Below are 18,682 nucleotides of genomic sequence, written 5' to 3'. Positions count from 1 at the left end.
GTGTTTTGCCAATGAATCGCAGTGTTTGGTTTGCTCGACCAACAATATGATCTATGTGATCGTTCCAATTTAGGTTATTTGTAGTTGATATCCCTAAGTATTTAGTTCAATTTACAGCCCTCAGATTTGTGCGACTTATCGCGTAATCGAAATTTAGCTGATTTCTTTTACGACTAATGTGAATAACTTCACACTTTTCCTTATTCAGGATCAATTGCCACTTTTCGCACCATACAAATACCTTATCTAAATCATTTTGCAAGTCGTTTTGATCATCTGATGACTTTACAAGACGGTATATGACAGCATCATCTGCAAACAATCTAAGACGGCTACTGAGATTGTCTCCTATGTCGTTAATATAGATCAGGAACAATAGAAGGCCCATAACACTTCCTTGGGGAACACCGGATATTACTTCTGTTTTGCTCCATGACTTTCCGTCTGTTACTACGAACTGTGACCTTTCTGACAGGAAACCACGAATCCAGCCGCACAACTGAGGCGATATTCCATAGGCACACAGTTTGGTTAAAAGACGTTTGTGAGGAACGGTGTCAAAAGCCTTCTGGAAATCTAAAAATATGGAATCGATTTGACATCCCCTGTCAATAGCACTTATTACTTCATGAGTATAAAGAGCTAGTTGTGTTTGGCTCAAATGGCTCTGAGCACTATGGGACTTAACATCTGTGATCAGCAGACCCTAAGAACTTAGAACTACTTAAACCGATTTAACCTAAGGACATCACACACGTCCATGCCCGCGACAGGATTCGAACCTGCCACCGTAGCGGTCGCGCGGTTCCAGACTGTAGCGCCTAGAACCGCTCGTCCACCACGGCCGGCTAGTTGTGTTTCATAAGACCGATATTTTCTGAATCCGTGGTGACTATATGTCAATAAATCGTTTTCTTCGAGGTACTTCATAGTGTTCGAATACATTATAGGTTCTAAAACCCTACTGCAAATCGACGTTAGTAATACAGGCCTGTAATTCAGCGGATTACCCCTACTTCCCTTTTTGGGTATTGGTGTGACTAGAGCAATTTTCCAGTCTTTAGGTACGGATCTTTCTGTGAGCGAGTAGTTATATATAACTGCTAAATATGGAGCTATTTTTAAGCATACTCTAAGAGGAACCTGACTGGTATACAATCTGGACCGGAGGCCTTGCCTTTATTAAGTGATTTAAGCTGTTTGGTAATTTATGGCACTTCATTGTCTTATCAATTTCTTATCTTTAAAGTAGTAGGGCACTGTTCTTCATAACATTTGTTTTTCGGAGACTACTTTATCATTCTATATTATTTGGTATTGTCAGAAATGGCCAGGCAAAAGAGTGGAATCATCCGATGCTACGTTTTCGAAAGAACTGCTCTTCAGTGAGACACTACAGCATACAGCATGCAGGTGTCTTCTGTAAGAAAGTAAGGATGCCTACAGTTGCGGTGGAAGTCTTAGAAGAATACCGAGAAAGCCTGACTGGAAGAGCAAAGAACAGTAAAATGTTGCGCAACTGGCTTACGATACGTGTGAACACCGACATTAGACGCCTGCTTGTAACGGCGTTAATCATTCTTCCGACTCTGGTTAAAGGTACGTTAACGACGGAAGTTTTCACTTCCGTCTGTTTTCGTCACAGCGCATAAAGAGGCTTGCAGGCCCTCAAATCTAACGGCAATCGGAAACACACTTCACATGGAAATAGCGCAGTTCATTCCCCTTCGTAGCGCTGTGAGAACGACACCAGAGTTCCGGTTCACTGCGCGATCACTGACTTCCTGTGTCCCAGAATGCACTCTCTGTGTGAATTATACGCACATCTAGTAAACAAGACAAGTACCCATGAGAGTTTGGTTCTTCCGTTTTAATTAACATCTTTGTTTTGTTGCATTTAGCATGTTGCGGATCACCTAAATAGTTATCCATTACTTTCTTTTCGTCCGCAGCTCGTGTTCTCCCAGTAGCGTTCTCGCTTCCCGAGCACGTGGTCCTGGGTTCGATTCCCGGCGGGATTAGGTATTATCACCTGCCTCGAGATGACTGGGTGTTGTTGTGTCGTCTTCATCATCATCATTACGGTCGGAGGAAGGTGATGTCATATCACCTCCATTAGGACCTTGCCTAGTACGGGGGTGCGGGCCTCCCGCATCGTTCCCCTACGCTCTGTCAAGGAGTATGGGGCTTCATCATCACTTTCTTTCCGATTTTCCAATAATCTTTCATTAAAAGTTTGTTTTTTTTCGACTTAGGAGCAAAATTAGTACTGTTTCCTTTCCTCATTTTTAAAAAATTTCCTGGTAACGCGATTCGAGGAGTTGCTTTCTAAGTGTTTATCAAATTTATCACAGTGTTTCATTATACTCTGAGTCACCGCAGTTGATTTCGTTTATATAATCGGAAGTCATCTCGTGAAATAATCTTCATTTTATTCGATTAACGTGCCCAGATCATATTAGGTTTAATTTTCTCATTATTATAATGTATGCCCATAATTTTTTCTTTCATTCAGCATCCTCCTCACAAGCTTCCAGTATTTATCTCACAAAATGTGAGAGAAGATATGTGCAATATATGTTTCGATTCCATACGCAAGTGAAGCAGCAAGAAAACGGCAAGTAACTAATAAAAGAAAATCACCACTAATATAGAAAAATAAAAAATGGAGCATGGAAATGTTACGTCATAATAACAAAAGAAAGGAAATGTACACTGTCCAGGAAGAATATTTCATACAGATGGCCATAAAGAAAATTAACATATGCTTAATGATCACAGAAGTAATAACGAAATGGCCTTACTCTGACTAATTTGGGGATTACTACAAATAAAAATTATGAAAAATTAAATAAAAAAAACTTGTAAATAAAAAAGTTGATAAATTACACACACCGAGAGTGCCCCCATTTCTGCACCACTCACAGCCCCTCCACTGCCATCCCAACACCCCATTCCACTCTCATGGTCCACAACTGCCATGAAACATCAGCCATACTAACAGCCGTGCGCAACAGGAAAGGTTATATTTTGTGAAATATGTAACTACTGTCCTGTAAAATTCTTCATTTGTGTGGCCATAATAACAAAGAAAAACTACGTCTCAGCCGTGGCGGCTGGCGCTAGGGTGTTAGACTTGCATCGCTGATATCGATATTCGGCTGTCTTGCTATCTTTGATTGCTCCCCCGGTGGGTTTTCCGGGTGATTGTGAAGAGAGAGTCTCCGGTCGGCGTTCAACGAGCCAACTTGTGTTGAAAACAAAACCGCGTCCCCAACCGTGGTGCATGGGCCTCGCCGTGCTCGCCGCCCTTGTCTTTTGGCGGATGTACGGTGCCGATCATTGGGCGCCTTGACGTGCAAAACGGTGGTGGCTTCGTCGTCTCACGCTGAACAGCTTTCCAGCTCGTTAATTTGCTAATTCCAAGTAACGTATGACCTTTATTCTGTGTTTAACTAAGAAGACTGTTGAAACATTGTGGCATGCGTAGCTGCCAGAGATGGTTGTCAACTCGGTTCTACAGTGGCTATTGTGAGGAGGCTGATTTTCCTCATTCCGTTTTTGATCATCCGTCGAGTGTGTGTTTTAAATGGTTTTCATGCAAATTTTAACTTGTTTTAGGACATATTGTCCGCTTTGGGACTGGTGCGGTCGTATACATGTCTGGCAGCCGTAGAATTAACGGTTTGATCATTTGTCACGGCAGCATTTGGTATGTTTATTTAATGTTGAAACTGCGTTAAGGCAACTGGAAGTGATCTCTAAGTTTCCTGCTAATTTACTGGGAGACGGGTAATGTCAGAGTAATGCTCCTCAAGAATTTGGGGGCGTGCCTATTATATATTCCAGTGTGGCTGTGATTTGACTTTGTTTTCATTGCAGTCTATTTGTGCTGCAGGCCATTTGTTAAGTTTGCTCGTTCCCTGGCGTCTGCACGGTTATGGATTCTTGTCAGTACCGCTCACTGTGAGGCCGGTCGGATTATATGTAAATATATACCGCCTGCTGGTGAGCCTGTGCACAACCCGTGGGGAGTGAACGCTCGTATTGGCTGCCGGCCGTAGCGTTGTTGCTTCCAAACACTGCTGTGGGCCTTAACGCTGTTCTCTAAAGTTAGGTGCAATTTGGGAATCATTCTGAGTCATTATGTTCGTTAGTTAAGTGAGGCCACCTTGTTAATAGTGGCGTTTCTCTAAGTCATTTTATTGGTTTAGTTATTACTAGCCCTTCTTATTTAACACTTATGTTAATCATTTGAGTATCTTTAATGAACGTGCATCTTGTTATTATTCCTGAGAGCAAGTTTTGCGACCTTGGTTGGCCCCTTTGTATTTTTAGTATAATCATGTTTCACTGTGGACCTTTATGTGGGCAGTTCTGTTTTATTAAGCTTGAAGAATTCTTTGTTCTTTATGAAGTTGTGGTATTATGTGGCTTTGTAACATTTGTTGGAATTGTATAGTGTTATTAGTCTCTTGAGACATGGTTAAACAAGAATGATTGTTTGTGACTGATTATTCACCGTGTCTACTATCAATCATTTTGGTTGCGGAAGCAGAATAATATGATTCTTATTCGTGTTTATGTAATTCAGTCAAAGTGAAGATTTGTATATTGCATCAGTAAGAGGGCAAATGTCCGAATTGAAGTTTATAATAAAGTCTGTTTCGAGTCAAATTAAAATTGTAAAACAATCACAAGCTTGTCCATCACCAGTGATCCCGGGCTTCCTATTCCCTTTAAATAACTGTGGTGAGACTGTACTTTTGATTTTCTAAACAATTGGGTAGTACCACGGTTCAACGTCGTCTAATTGTACAGGTACGTTGATTGCATAAAGCGCACGGTAGATGAACCTAAAACCAAAATACAGCTACTACACAAAGACGTAAATACTATAGACGAGAACAAGAAAACACACACAACTTTCTAGACATAACCACAAGAAACTACAATCAAAAACACACATTTGACATATACAAAAACCCACAACATGGGACACTATCTTCAGTACAACCTTAAACCCCAGCAGAATCAGAAACAGGCCACAATCAGATACATGTTAAACAGATTCAACACGATCCCTTCTGATAACTAAGAAGAGCCAAAACTAAAAAACTCCGCCTGAACAGGACATGAAGGCCCAACGGCACCGACCGGCCGCCGTGTCATCCTCAGCCCACAGGCGTCACTGGATGCGGACATGGAGCGACATATGGTCGGCACACCGCTCTCCCGGCCGTATGTCAGTTTGCGAGGCCGGAGCCGCTACTTCTCAGTCAAGTAGAGCCTCACTTTTCCACATAGGGGCTGAGGGCACCCCGCTTGCCAACAGCGCTCGTCAGACCGGATGGTTACCCATCCAAGTGCTAGCCCAGCCCGACAGCGCTTAACTTCGGCGATCTGACTGAAACGGTGTTGCCACTGCAGCAAGGCCGTTGCCACCAGAAAGAGCTGGTCATTATAAAACAAATAGCATAATAAGGAGACAAATACTCCTAGACAAACTAAACACAAAAGAGACAAATAGTGAAAGCAACTAACCAAACCACATCAACATATACAAGCCGAAAAAGCACAAAAAATGGCGTATAATGACTAACAATGATAAATTCACCATAAAATAGATAATATATTCAAGAAACAAGGTGTAAACAATCTTTACAAAACAAACAGCTCAGTACAAAAACGATCGATGGTGATTCATATAAATAGGTGAAACATGTTTGGTTCAAAACAAAATTAAGAATCAGTTCTGAACGATGGATAACACTTGTTGTTATCTACATGATTAGCAATGATCAACGGTATGAGGCTGCAGAAGGCAATCGAAATCATTGTATTAAAGACACGTCTTATGTACCCACAGGACATACGGCCTGTAACTGAAAGAAGTGTCCCAATGGTATCTCCATTGCCAAAAGATTCCGGACCAGTCCCTCATTTGGATCTTCTGGAAGTGGTTGCCTAGGGACAGGTGACCATGAGAAAAAAAATTGAATAACCAACCAAAGGGTAACGTTCTACGAGTTGGAGCGTGAAATGCCGGACGTTTGAAGGTGGTAGGGAAGCTAGAATATCTGAAAATGGAAACGGAAAGGCTCAATCTACATATGGTGGGAGTCAGTGAATTGAAATGGAAAGAAGATAAATGTTCCTGTCAGGCGAGTATAGGTCAACATCAATAGCAGCAGAAAATGGTATAACGGGAGTAGGAATCGTTATGATAGGAAGGTAGGGCGGAGAGTGAGTTACTGTGAACAGTTCAGCGGTAGGATGTTCTCATCAGATTTGATGGCAATAGGTCAAGTGTACATGCCAACGCCGCAAGTAGAGGATGAGGAGATAAAGTATAAGAGGATGTTGAACGAGTAATTCAGTATGTAAAGGGAGATGAAAATATAGTACTTATGGGGGACTGGAAAGTGCTTATAGGGGAGAGAGTAGAGAAAGGGTTACGGGAGAATATGGCCTGGGTAGAAGGAAAGAGAGAGGGGAGAGACAGATTTCTACTGTCAATATCAGTTAGTAATAACAAATACTCTGTACAAAAATCACAAAAAGAGGAGGTATACTTGGAAAAAGCCGAGTGATACGGGAAGATTTCAATTAGATTAAATCATGGTCAGGCAGAGATTCCGAAATCATATACTATATTGCATGGCACACCCAGGAGCAGATATAATTCATCATTACTAAAATGATGAATGGTAGGCTAAAGTTTAGTCAGGAAGGAACAATGCGCAAGAAAATGGAATACGGAAGTACTAAGAAATGAGACAGGCTTAAAGTTCTCTGAGACGATAGACACCGCAATAATGAATAGCTCAATAAGCAGTTCATTTGAAGAGTTATGGACATCTCTGAAAAGGGCAATCACAGAAGATGGAAAGGTAATCATAGGTACAAGGAGGGTAACTGCGAAGAAATCATGGATAACAGAAGAAATCCTTCATTTGATCGACAAGATAAGAAGTACAGGGAAATTCAGGAATGTATAAATACAAGTCACCTAGGAACGAAATAAGTAGGAAGCTAAGTCAAAATGGCTGCATTAAAAATGTGAAGAAACTGAAATATAACTGTCGGAAGGACGGACTCAGAATGTAAAAAAGTTAAATAACCTTGGGGGAAACTGAAAGCAAGGATGTTAAATGCACAGTAGAGAGCGACTTGTCTGATGTGACAGAAGAAGAAACAAGAATCGACAGAGAACAATACAGTACTAGAATCAGAATTTAAAAGAGCTTTGGATGACGTAAGATCGAACAAGGCAGAAGAGATAGATGACATTCCACCGGGATTTCTAAAATCATTGGAGGAAGTGGCAACAAAACGCCTATCCACATTGTTATGTAGAATTATGAGAGTTGTGACTTACTTTCAGACTTTCGGAACGACAAGTGCTAGAATAATCGCACAATCGGCTTAAGAGTTCATGCATGCAAGTCCCTGACAATAATAATGTACAGAAGAACAAAAAAGGGAACTGAGGATATGTTAGATGACGATCAGTTTGGCTTTAGGAAGGGTAAAGGTACCAGAGAGGGAGTTCTGACGTTACGGTAATGGAAGCAAGGCAGTAGAAACGTCAAGATACGTTCACTGGATTTGTCGACCTGGAAAATGACTTCGACGTTGTCAAATAGTGCAACAAGTTCGAAGTTCCAAGGAAGACAAGGTGTAAGCTATAGGGAAAGACGACTAATATATAATACGTACAAGAACCAAGAGGGAACAATAAGACTACGAGACCAAGAACTAAGTGGTCAGATTAAAACGCTTGTAAGGCAGGGGTGTAATCTTTTCCCCAACTGTCCAATCTCTACTTCGAAGAAGCGGTGATGGAAATAAATGAAAGGTCCAACATTGAGTTACGAATCAGGGTTGAAAGAATATGAATGATAAGAGTCGCTGATGACATTGCTATTTTCAGTGAAAGTGAAGAAGGATTACAAGATGTACTGAAAGGAAAGAATAGTCTAATGAGTACAGAATATGGATTAAGAGTAAATAGAAGAAAGGCGACAGTAACGAGAAGTATCAGAAATGAGAACCACGAGAAACTTAACATCAGAATCGGTGATCATGAAGTAGATGAAGTAGTTCTGCTACCTAGGCAGTAAAGTAATTCATTATGGACGCAGTAAGGAGGACATAAGACTAGCACTCGCAAAAAAGGGCAGCCCTGGCTGAGAGGTGTCTGTTAGTACCAGTCATAGGTCTTAACTTGAGGAAAAGATTTGTAAGGTGGTGAGAGGTGGTGAGGTAAAGCCGATGACAACCAAAGCTTTTGAGATGTCGTGCTATAGAATAATGTTGAAAATTAGGTAGACCGATAATGTAAAGAATGGGGAGGAAAGGAAAATATGAAAAACACTGACAAGGAAAAGGGACAGAATGATAGATTGTTAAGACATCGGGGAATAACTTCAACGGTACTAGAGGAAGACAGAGTTTGGAATACACCCATTCAATAATTGAGGACGTACATTGACTCTGAGGTAAAGAAGTCTGCGCAGGAAAAAAAGTCGTGGCGATCCGCATCAAACCTGTCTAAAGACTGATGACTCGCAAAGGTTGTACGTAATTGAAGCAGGAACAGCGTAATATTGGCTGCAAATACTAACAACTATCCTGGATACCTACACATTTGTGTTGAACGAAAGCAAATTCCTCTCAAATGGGTATGATTTCTTGGTGAGTGACAATCTTCTTTTGTGAAAGAAGTAAGCTTTCTTCTGTACTCTAGGCAGATAACGTGGAAAGCGGACATCGTGCGCGAAGTAAGAAAATCATTTCCGATTAGGCAGCAGATGTATGGGGGCGGAAATAAAAAGTTGTCCGACTCTTTCAAGAAAGCACTACCTCGAAATTTGAATAGAAAACCTCTCTGTGATGCACAACGCCTCTCTTGTAACGTCTGCTACTGGAACACTCAACAGAGGAAAGTCCACTGGACCTGACGGGATACCAATTCGATTCTACTCAGAATAAGCGAAAGAACTTGCCCCCCCCTTCTAACAGCCGTGTACCCCAAGTCTCTAGAGGAACGGAAGGTTCCAAATGATTGGAAAAGAGCACAGGTAGTCCCAGTCTTCAAGAAGGGTCATCGAGCAGATGCGCAAAACTATAAACCTATATCTCTGAAGTCGATCTGTTGTAGAATTTTAGAACATGTTTTTTGCTCGAGTTTCATGTCGTTTTTGGAAACCCAGAATCTACTATGTAGGAATCAACATGGATTCCGGAAACAGCGATCGTGTGAGACCCAACTCGCTTTATTTGTTCATGAGACCCAGAAAATATTAGATACAGGCTCCCAGGTAGATGTTATTGTTCTTGATTTCCGGAAGGCGTTCGATACAGTTCCGCACTGTCGCCTGATAAAGTAAGAGCCTACGGAATATCAGACCAGCTGTGTGGCTGGATTGAAGAGTTTTTAGCAAACAGAACACAGCATGTTGTTATCAATGGAGAGACGTCTACAGACGTTAAAGTAACCTCTGGCGTGCCACAGTGGAGTGTTATGGGACCACTGCTTTTCACAATATATATAAATGACCTAGTAGATAGTGTCGGAAGTTCCATGCGGCTTTTCGCTCATGATGCTGTAGTATACAGAGAAGTTGCAGTATTAGAAAACTGTAGCGAAATGCAGGAAGATCTGCAGCGGATAGCCACTTGGTGCAGGGAGTGGCAACTGACCCTTAACATAGACAAATGTAATGTATTGCGAATACATAGAAAGAAGGATCCTTTATTGTATGATTATATGATAGCGGAACAGACATTGGTAGCAGTTACTTCTGTAAAATATCTGGGAGTATGCGTGCGGAACGATTTGAAGTGGAATGATCATATAAAATTAATTGTTGGTAAGGCGGGTACCAGGTTGAGATTCATTGGGAGAGTCCTTAGAAAATGTAGTCCATCAACAAAGGAGGTGGCTTACAAAACACTCGTTCGACCTATACTTGAGTATTGCTCATCAGTGTGGGATCCGCACCAGATCGGGTTGACGGAGGAGATAAAGAAGATCCAAAGAAGAGCGGCGCGTTTCGTCACAGGGTTATTTGGTAACCGTGATAGTGTTACGGAGATGTTTAACAAACTCAAGAGGCAGACTCCGCAAGAGAGGCGCTCTGCATCGTGGTGTAGCTTGCTCGCCAGGTTTCGAGAGGGTGCGTTTCTGGATGAGGTATCGAATATATTGCTTCCCCCTACTTATACCTCCCGAGGAGATCACGAATGTAAAACTAGAGAGATCAGAGCGCGCACGGAGGCTTTCCGGTAGTCGTTCTTCCCGCGGACCATACGCGACTGGAACAGGAAAGGGAGGTAATGACAGTGGCACGTAAAGTGCCCTCCGCCACACACCGTTGTGTAGATGTAGATGTAGATGTAGAACATGTGTCAACGCTCTCGCACCGACTAAACGATCCAGTGACGAAACGCGCCGCTCATCGTTGGGTCTTCTTCAACTTTTTCTATCATTCCTTCCTGTTTTTTTTCTTTTTATTGTCATCAGTCTTCTGACTGGTTTGACGAATTCCTCGTCTGTGCTAACCTCTTCATCTCAGAGTAGCACTTGCAACGTACGTCCTCAATTATTCGCTGGATGTATTCCAGTCTCTGTCTTCCTCTACAGTTTTTACCCTCTAGTACCATGGAAGTCATTCCCTCATGTCTAAACAGATGTCCTATCATCCTGTCCCTTCTCCTTATCAGTGTTTTCCACATATTCCTTTCTTCTATGATTCTACGCAAAACCACCTCATTCCTTACTAGTCCACCTAATTTTCAACATTCGTCTGTAGCACCACATCTCAAATGCTTCGATTCTCTTCCTTTCCGGTTTTCCCACAATCCATGTTTCACTACCATACGATGCGGTAGTCCAGACGTACATTGTCAGAAATTTCTTCCTCAAATTAAGGCCGATATTTGATATTAGTAGGCTTCTCTTCGTCCGGAATGCCCTTTTTGCCATAGCAAGTCTGCTTTCAATGTCCTCCTTGCTCTGTCCGTCATTGGTTATTTTACTGGCTAGGTAGCTGAATTCCTTAACTTCGTCTACTTCGTGACCATCAATCCTGATGTTAAGTTTCTCGCTGGCCTCGTTTCTACTACATCTAATTACCTTCGCCTTTCTACTATACTTATTAGAGTGTTCATTTCGTTCAGCAGATCATGTAATTCTTCTTCACTTTGCCGGCCTCTGTGGCCGAGCGGTTCTAGGCGCTCAGTCCGGAACCGCGCGACTGCTACGGTCGCAGGTTCGAATCCTACCTCGGGCATGGATGTGTGTGATGTCCTTAGGTTAGTTAGGTTTAAGTAGTTCTAAGGTCTAGGGGACTGATGACCACGGATGTTAAGTCCCATAGTGCTCAGAGCCATTTGAACTTCACTTTCATTCAGGATAAAATGTCATCAGTGAATCATATCATCGATATCCTTTCACCTTGAATTTTAATTCACTCCTGAGCCTTTCTTTTATTTCAATCATTGCTTCCTCGATGTACAGATTGAACAGTAGAGGCGAAAGGCTACATCCTTGTCTTACAGCCCTTTTAATAAGAGCACTTCGTTCTTGGTCGTCTACTCTTATTATTCCCTCTTGGCTGTTGCACACATTGTATACGACCAATCTCTCCCTATAGCTTTCCCCTACTTTTTCCAAAATTTCGAACATATTGCGCCATTTTACACTGTCGAACGCTTTTTCCAGATCGACAAATCCTATGAACGTGCCTGGATTTTTCTTTAGTATGGCTTCCATTATCAACCGCAACGTCAGAACTGCCTCTCTCGTGCCTTTACCTTTCATAAACCCAAACTGATCGTCGTCTAGTCTTCATCAATTTTCTTTTCCATTCTTCTGTATATTATTCTTGTAACCAACTTGGTTGTATGATTGTTAAGCTGATTGTGCGATAATTCTCACACTTGTCAGCTCTTGCCGTCTTCGGAATTGTGTGGATGAGCCTTTTCCGAAAGGCAGATGGCATATGGCCAGATTCATACATTCTACACACCAAGGTGAATAGTCGTTCTGTTGCCACTTCTCCCAATGATTTTAGAAATTCTGATGAATTGTTATCTATCCCTGCTGTCTCCAAAGCGCTTTTAAATTCTGATTCTAATACTGGATTCCGTATCTCTTCTAAATCGACTTGTTTCTTCTTCTATAACATCAGACAAATCTCCCCCTTGCTTTCAATGTCACCGAAGGTTGTTTTGACTTTCCGGTATGCTGAGTCTGTTCTTCCGACAATCATTTCTTTTTCAATGTCTTCACACTTTTCCTGCAGCCATTTCGTCTTTACTTCCCTGCACTTCCTATTTATTTCGCTCCTCAGCGACTTGTATTTCTGTATTCCTGAGTTTCCCGGAAAATTTTTGTACTTCCTCCTTTCATCGATTAATTGAATTATTTCTTCTGTTACCCTTTGTTTCTTCGCAGCTACCTTCTTTGTACCATGTTTTCCTTCCCAACTTCTGTGATGGTCCTTTTTAGCGACCTCCATTCCTCTTCAACTGTACTCCCCACTGAGCTATTCCTTATTGCCGTATCTATAGCCTTAGAGAATTTCAACCGTATGTCGTCATTCCTTAGTACTTCCATATCCCACTTCTTTGCATATTGATTCTTTCTGACTAATGCCTTAAACTTCAGTCTACTCTTCATCACTACTATATTGTGATCTGAGTCTATATCTGCTCCTGGGTACGCCTTACAATCCAGTATCTGATTTCCGAACCTCTGTCTGAACATGATGTAATGTAACTGAAATCTTTCTCTATCACCCGGCCTTTTCCAAGAAGTATACCTCCTCCTCTTGTGATTCTTGAACAAAGCACTCGCTATTACTACCTGAAACTTGTTACAGAACTCAATTAGTCTTTCTCCTTCCTCATTCCCTGTCCCAAGCCCATATTCTCCTTTAACCCTTCCTCCTACTCCTTCCCCTACAACTACAATCCAGTACCCCATGACTATTAGATTTTCATCCGCCTTTACGTACTGTATTACCCTTTCAATATCCTCAGACGCTTTCTCTCTCTCTTCAGCTTTCGATTCGGCACGTATACCTGAACTATCGTTGTCGGTGTTGGCCTGCTGTCGATTCTGATTAGAACAACCCGGTCACTGAACTGTTCACAGTAACACACCCTCTGCCGTACCTTCCTATTCATAACGAATCCTACACCTGTTATACCATTTTCTGCTGCTGTTGATATTACCCGATACTCATCTGACCAGAAATCCTTGTCTTCCTTCCACTTCACTTCACTGACCCCTACTATGTCTAGATTAAGCCTTTGCATTTCCCTTTTCAGATTTTCTAGTTTCCATACCACGTTCAAGCTTCTGACATTCCACGCCTCGACTCGTAGAACGTTATCCTTTCGTTGATTATTCAATCTTTTTCTCATGGTAACCTCCCCCTTGGCAGTCCCCTCCGGAGATCCGAATGGGGGACTATTCCGGAATCTTTTGCCAAATTTCCCACCCCTAGGTCAAGAGAGTGCCCTAAACCCCTGTCCGTACCTCCGCCCTCTTTGACAAGGCCGTTGGCAGAATGAGGGCGACTTCTTATGCTGGAAGTTCTCGGCCGCCAATGCTGATTATTATTCAAAATTTAAGTAACGGGGGGATTTTTTTTAAATCTCATTTTGTACGTTTTCGTTCGTTGCAACTGCTCGGGGCAGACGTCGAAGACACCTGTATCAGTTTGCCTTGATCCATTAACTCAGTTTCTTTATAACAGAGGGCAGCTAACCCTCTGACCGAACACGCTGAGCTACCGTGCCGTCAGGGGGATTCGAACCCGTGACCGCAGGCATTTTGATTGTGAATGAAAGACGCAATCCCTAAACCACGGGTGATTAACAATACTCACGACTCGGACAAGCGCCTTATAAGCAAGCCACTTCGTTCGTAGGTGAGGTGCTGCTCCATAGGTTTCTTTCCATGAATCTTGGTCTGGGGTCTGCTTTTCCTACTGTTTGTTTTTTTGTGATCATTCCACTTAAGGTATCTCCAGATAGTGTCACCTTTACATATATTGCGGTATATGCTGTTTCCAGCACTTTGTCCTCAATAGCGCAGCTATACAGTGGATGACTTCTTTTCCCGTGTATGCGCAGTATGTTACATTTGAAAAGTTTTCGACGGTGCTGAGCTACAATAATACATTATTTTTGAAATAATACACCGCCAATTGACTGTATATTTCTCTATATTTCTTATGTATCATCTACAGGGTGTTACAAAAAGGTACGGCCAAACTTTCAGGAAACATTCCTCACACACAAATAAAGAAAAGCTGTAATGTGGACATGTGCCCGGAAACGCTTAATTTCCATGTTAGAGCTCATTTTACTTTCGTCAGTATGTACTGTACTTCCTCGATTCACCGCCAGTTGGACCAATTGAAGGAAGGTAATGTTGACTCCGGTGCATGTGTTGACATGCGACTCATTGCTCTACAGTACTAGCATCAAGCACATCAGTACGTAGCATCAACAGGTTAGTGTTCATCACGAACGTGGGTTTGCAGTCAGTGCAATGTTTACAAATGCGGAGTTGGCAGATGCCCATTTGATATATGGATGAGCACGGGGCAATAGCCGTGGCGCGGTACGTTTGTATCGAGACAAATTTCCAGAACGAAGGTGTCCCGACAGGAAGATGTTCGAAGCAATTGGTCGGCGTCTTAGGGAGCACGGAACATTCCAGCCTATGACTCGCGACTGGGGAAGACCTAGAACGCCGAGGACACCTCCAATGGACGAGGCAATTCTTCGTGCAGTTGACGATAACCCTAACGTCAGCGTCAGAGAAGTTGCTGCCGTACAAGGTTACGTTGACCACGTCACTGTATGGAGAGTGCTACGGGAGAATCAGTTGTTTCCGTACCATGTACAGCGTGTGCAAGCACTATCAGCAGCTCATTGGCCTCCACGGGTACACTTCTGCGAATGGTTCATCCAACAATGTGTCAATCCTCATTTCAGCGCAAATGTTCTCTTTACGGATGAGGCTTCATTCCAACGTGATTAAATTGTAAATTTTCACAATCAACGTGTGTGGGCTGATGAGAATCCGCACACAGTTGTGCAATCACGTCATCAACACAGAATTTCTGTGAACGTTTGGGCAGGCATTGTTGGTGATGTCTTGATTGGGCCGCATGTTCTTCCATCTACGCTCAATGGAGCACGTTATCATGATTTCATACGCGGGATACTCTACCTGTGCTGCTAGAACATGTGCCTTTACACGTACGACACAACATGTGGTTCACGCACGATGGAGCTCCTGCACATTTCAGTCGAAGTGTTCGTACGCTTCTCAACAACAGATTTGGTGACCGATGGATTGGTAGAGGCGGACCCATTCCATGGCCTCCACGCTCTCCTGACCTCAACCCTCTTGACTTTCATTTATGGGGGCATTTGAAAGATCTTGTCTACGCAACCCCGGTACCAAATGTAGAGACTCTTTGTGCTCGTATTGTGGACGGCTGTGATTCAATACGCCATTCTCCAGGGCTGCATCAGCGCATCAGGGATTCCATGCGACGGAGGGTGGATGCATGTATCCTCGCTAACGGAGGACATTTTGAACATTTCCTGTGACAAAGTGTTTGAAGTCACGCTGGTACGTTCTGCTGGTACGCTGGTTGCGTAGACAAGAGCTTTCAAATGTCCCCAGAAATGAAAGTCAAGAGGGTTGAGGTCAGGAGAGCGTGGAGGCCATGGAATTGGTCCGCCTCTACCAATCCATCGGTCACCGAATCTGTTGTTGAGAAGCGTAAGAACACTTCGACTGTAATGTGCAGGAGCTCCATCGTGCATGAACCACATGTTGTGTCGTACTTGTAAAGGGACATGTTCTAGCAGCACAGGTAGAGTATCCCGTATGAAATCATGGCGGTGAATCGTGGAAGTACAGTACATACTGACGAAACTAAAATGAGCTCTAACATGGAAATTAAGCGTTTCCGGACACATGTCCACATAACATACTTTCTTTCTTTGTGTGTAAGGAATGTTTCCCGAAAGTTTGGCCGTACCTTTTTGTAACACCCTGTATATTTTGGCTTTCGCGCCATTATTGTTCACTATGTTCTTTGACGATTAACATCATTTTGCTGTGTTCAACACATTTGATTTACATAATAAAAAGTTATACGTAATTAACGTTTCGTAGGGATTCAGAACTTTATCCTACAAGCACATCATATCTACGAAAGTCAGCCCAAAACAGGAAAACACATTGCATTTACACTGAACAGCCGAAAAATCTGGTACACGTGCCTAATATCGTGTAGGGCCCCCACGAACACGCAGAAGTGCCGCAACATGACGTGGCATGGACTAGACCAGTGTCTGATGTAGTGGTAGAGGGAATTGACACCACGAATCCTGCTGTCTATAAATCCGTAAGAGTAGGAGGGGATGGAGATCTGAACAGCACGTTGCATGGCATCCCAGATATGCTCAGTAATGATCTTGTCTGGGAAGTTTGGTAGCCAGCGGAAGTATTTAAACTCAGAAGAGTGTTGCTGGAGCCACTCTCTAATTCTGGGCGTGTGTCATGTCACATGTCCTGCTGGAATTGCCTAAGTCCATCGGAATGCACAATGGACGTGAGTGGATGCAGGTGATCAGACAGGATGCTTACGTATGTGTCAGCTGTCAGAGTCGTATCTAAACACAGCAGGGGTCCCAAATCACTCCAGCTGCATACGCTCCACACCACTGCAGAGCCTCCACCAGCATAAGCAGTCCCCTGCCGACCTGTAGGGCCCATGGATTCATGAGATTGTCTTCATACCCGTACACGTCCAACCGATGGATACCATCTAAAACGAGACTGGTCCGAATACGTAACATGTTCCTAGTCATCAACTGTCAAACCTCGGTGTTGACGGGACCAGGTGAGGCCCAAAGCTTTGTGTCGTGCAGTCATCAATCATACGCGAGTGGGTCTTCGGCTCAAAAAGCTCACATCGATGATGTTTCGTTGAATGGTTCGCAATCTAACACTTGATGATGGCCCAGCATTGAAATCTTCTGCAATTTGCGGAAGGGTACTTCTGTCACGTTGAACGATTCTCTCCAGTCGTCGTTGGTCCCGTTCTTGCAGGGTCTTTTTCCGGCCGCAGCTATGTCGGAGATTTGATGTTTTGCCGATTTCCTGATATTCACGGTACCCTCGTGAAATGGTCGTACGGGAAAATCCCCATTTCGTCGCTACTTCGGGGATGCTGCGTCCCATCGCTCGTGCGCCGACTATAACACCACCTTCAAACTCACTTAAATGTTGATAGCCTGCCATTGCAGTAGCAGTAACAGGTCTAACAACTGCGCCAGACACTTGCTGTCTTATATAGGCGTTGCCGACGGCAGTGTCGCATTCCACCTGTTTACATATCTCTGTATTTTAATACACATGCCTGCACTAGTTTCTTTGGCGCTTCTGTGTATTTACGTTCAGGGTCAACTGCCAGAGCCTGCACCATTTGTCAGTCTTCTATAGGTCATTTAACAAATGATTCTGTGTCCTGGTGTAGCCACTTTCTAAGGGATAACAGCATCATCTTCGAAAAGTTTCCGACGCCTTCTGCTAGATCATTTATTGCACCGTAAACAGAAACACTTTCCTTCCGTACTCCGCCAATAACGTTTACATCTCTCTATTTTGTCCCGTTAAGGCCGACGTGTTGAGTTCCATGTCTTGAATCCAGTAGCAGATTTGGTTCAATACTCGATAAGCTCCAATTCTTTTTTTCGCCATTAACCGGCGGTGCGGGACGGTGTCAGATGCCTTCCTGAAGTCGAGGAACACGTCGTCAGCCTGAGCGCCTTTGTCTGTAGCGCTGTGGATCTCTTGGAGAAACAGAGCCAGATGATTTTCACAAGATTTCTGTTTTCGGAATCCATGTTGATTTTTACAGACGAGATTTTCGTTATCTTTTGAACGTAAAACGTGTTCCATAATTCTACAACAGGTTGACGTCAACTCTATCGTTCCGCAATTACTACGACCCTTGTTGGAGGCGAGAAAGACTGCTCTTTTTCCAGGCGCTTGATACCCTTTTTTGCTCCAGCCATCTACGCTAAACTGCTCCTAGAGTGGGAGCAAATTCTTCCGACTTTTTAGAATCTCATTGGTGTCTCATATGGTTCTCCTGCCTTTTCACTACCAAGCGATTGTACTTGCTTTTCTGTTCCGCGACTGGTTATCTCAGTAACTGCCATTTCGACGTCCATACGATAATTTAAGGGTTGAATTAACCGTGTTGATTGTAGAAGAAGAGCGGAAAAAATCCCTTGCACGATTCTGGATTCGTCGGTGCTTTCAGTAGCGAACTGCAGGTGTAGGAACACTACCTAATGCTGGATAGCGATCTCAGAAATGTACCAGTAGAAGTTATTCGTTAATTGAGTTGAATCTTCATCCAAGTTTCGGCTTTAAACTGTGTCTAAAACGCAAATCGCAACACCTTCACCGGTCTAAATTTCCAGTTGTTATTTTATTCGAGATTTCTGACAAAGCGATCCTTTCGATCATCACTTGCGGATCGAAGGGATCGCTGTACCAAAAATCTACGGATACTAGTTACTGGTTGATAGCCCCTATTTTGACTGGACCGGAGGTGGGATT

Source organism: Schistocerca piceifrons, chromosome 8 (genome assembly GCF_021461385.2).
Source record: "Schistocerca piceifrons isolate TAMUIC-IGC-003096 chromosome 8, iqSchPice1.1, whole genome shotgun sequence".
NCBI lineage: Eukaryota > Metazoa > Arthropoda > Insecta > Orthoptera > Acrididae > Schistocerca > Schistocerca piceifrons.
The sequence above is the reverse complement of the archived record's forward strand: the minus strand, read 5'-3'. Positions refer to the sequence as shown.